This window comes from Oncorhynchus tshawytscha, linkage group LG09, assembly GCF_018296145.1.
Source record: "Oncorhynchus tshawytscha isolate Ot180627B linkage group LG09, Otsh_v2.0, whole genome shotgun sequence".
Classification (NCBI taxonomy): Eukaryota; Metazoa; Chordata; class Actinopteri; order Salmoniformes; family Salmonidae; genus Oncorhynchus; species Oncorhynchus tshawytscha.
Window position 1 is genome coordinate 23,212,613 of NC_056437.1, and position 2,317 is coordinate 23,214,929.

The 2,317-nt window shown below is 38.8% G+C and overlaps 1 pseudogene; it reads right to left on the reverse strand.

Moving 5' to 3' along the window:
* The window catches only part of LOC112257608, a 52,452-nt pseudogene extending 51,212 nt beyond the window's left edge, over positions 1-1,240 (reverse strand).
* Between the last annotated feature and the right edge of the window lie 1,077 nt (positions 1,241-2,317).

Sequence of the window (2,317 nt, forward strand, 5' to 3'; positions counted from 1 at the left end):
ATTCACTCCATGGTGCTGAAAAGAACACTCTGCTGTTGGGACAGCGTTATGTAAGCCCTAACAGTTTGTGGGCACTGTTTGTCACCGTTATAGTGCAATTAATGTTTTGTTCAGTGTTGTGTTATATAGTGGCTTTGCTGGCATGCATTTAAAATATATATTTTTTGGTTTGCCCCACCAGAATTTACATACTAAAATGGTCACTCCTCATCATAAATGTATATGTTATTATTCAGGAATATATGTCTATACTATATTACATTATAAGACAATTGAACAACATGACATATCCCAGATTGAGCCATTTATTAATATTCAGAATATCAAGAAGGCGTTGAAGCCTGCCATGTAAAACAACCAAGAAAAAGTTTTCAATTAAAGATGCACGATGTAGAAATCGCTTCACCATTTCCTGGTTGCTAAAATTTGAATGGTTTGCTTAATTTCAGATTATGTGACAAAATAAGGAAGTATAGTGTAGAGAATCTTTGTACCATCTAAACCGCTGTGAAATGTCTTTCCATAACTAAAAATATATTTTCAGCTGTTTGGAGCTGGCATACAAAACTGAAAGCAAAAGACACAAAAACTAAACTTAACAACCGGAAGCATAGAAAAAGCGCACATAGAACACATATACCCCTTCTTAGACTTTCAATGAGAATGACAGATCTGTAACAAAAATGTCTATGTGAATTTCGTTGGTTTGCCCAAAAAGTTACATATTGCAGCTGTAAATATTGACATTTTGCACATTATAAAAGGCAAGCTTGTTCCTTTGATTTGATATCAAATGTCGAACAAAAATCAAAGTGACTTCTCCACTGACTCAACCTGAAGTATAAGGGACACTTGCTAATAGGACATAATGTCCTGGTACTATTATGATGGTGATTATAATAGTTTCGCACTTACGTTTTCTGAGTGAAGTTTCTGTGATCGAACTCAGAATGATCCCACTGACTTTCGAAATCGTGCGCCTCGACATCTGATTTCCTAGGGATTTCTTCTACTTGAGTCTGATATACACCGTTGTGGTCCTCATATGTATTCATCGAAACGATTTGTTGGTCGTGATGGTCGGCGTTGCTGTACACAGTGTTATTTATCATAACACTCTCCTCTCGGATTCTGTCGTCGTCTGTACAAAGCATCCGGAAGAAGAGTCATACATCGGGATAAAGATGGGGGATTTAAAAGCGGAGTATCATTGACAACAGTTGATGGCAACGGTTGGGGATCAACCTCCCACTGCTGAGGTGCGCTCTCATGACCTTCGTCTCTATTGGGTGGGGAGGAATCCGGGGCTGCTCTCATCATGAGTGTGTGCCTTCAGGGTGGTTCCAACAGTCTTTCCCTAGTCTAGTCCTGGTTCTGAAACAAAAACATGCAACAAATAGCTACCAATACATCACTCTTGAGCAGTCACAATAAATTATGGGGAGCAAATCAGATGTAAACTGAAATCCAAATCAATTGAGATACTTTTGTCTGTCAGCAAGTGGTAATCAAAATGGGTTTTCAGTTGTCATCAACTCATCTCCAAAAAGGTTGACATAAACTCAACTACTGTATGATGTATAATGGAGGAGGCCCTTTTAACATGTCAGACTCAATCCCTGTTGTGTGATCTAGTGGAGCAGGTACCCATTTATAACATGTCAGGTGCAATAATTGGCGTCTGTGAACTGCCAAATCTTTCATGATGAATTGGGGCTGTCTGTTGAATCCCAACATTCTACTTTGGGGCTTTGGTCCACTTCAAAAGCAGACAGGGCTATCAGGACTGGTGTGTTCTGTAGTGCAGCAGGTAGCGCATTATGCTAATCTAATGTGACACACTATCCACGCAAACACAATTTTGTCTATGCCAGAGAACGTAACTCATTTGGCCCGACAGCTTTCTCGTTTCAGCATTGAGCATTGAGAGATATTTCATTACCGAAGGTTGTATTTAGAGTTATTACTTGAATGTTATGTGCTTGGGAACTGATCTTGTCTTGTGTGAGAATTATTAACAAATCATAATATGTATGCAATCTTTCTTACATCCATCAGTGGCATATTACGCAGTTTCGCAAGGTCCCTGCAAGGTTTTTGTCATTTGTTGTTTTTGCGGAAAACAGCTAACTGCCTGCAATTATACACATTTTGCCATGGGGCAGAGAGAAAATATTGAGATGTATAGCTAATTTCCTGCTAATCTATATATTTTGCCATGAGGCTGAGAGAAAATGTTGCAGTTTTAAAGCTAATTTCTTGTAAATCTAAACATTTTGTCATGGTTTATGACGTGTTCATATTGGGGAGGGGGCCC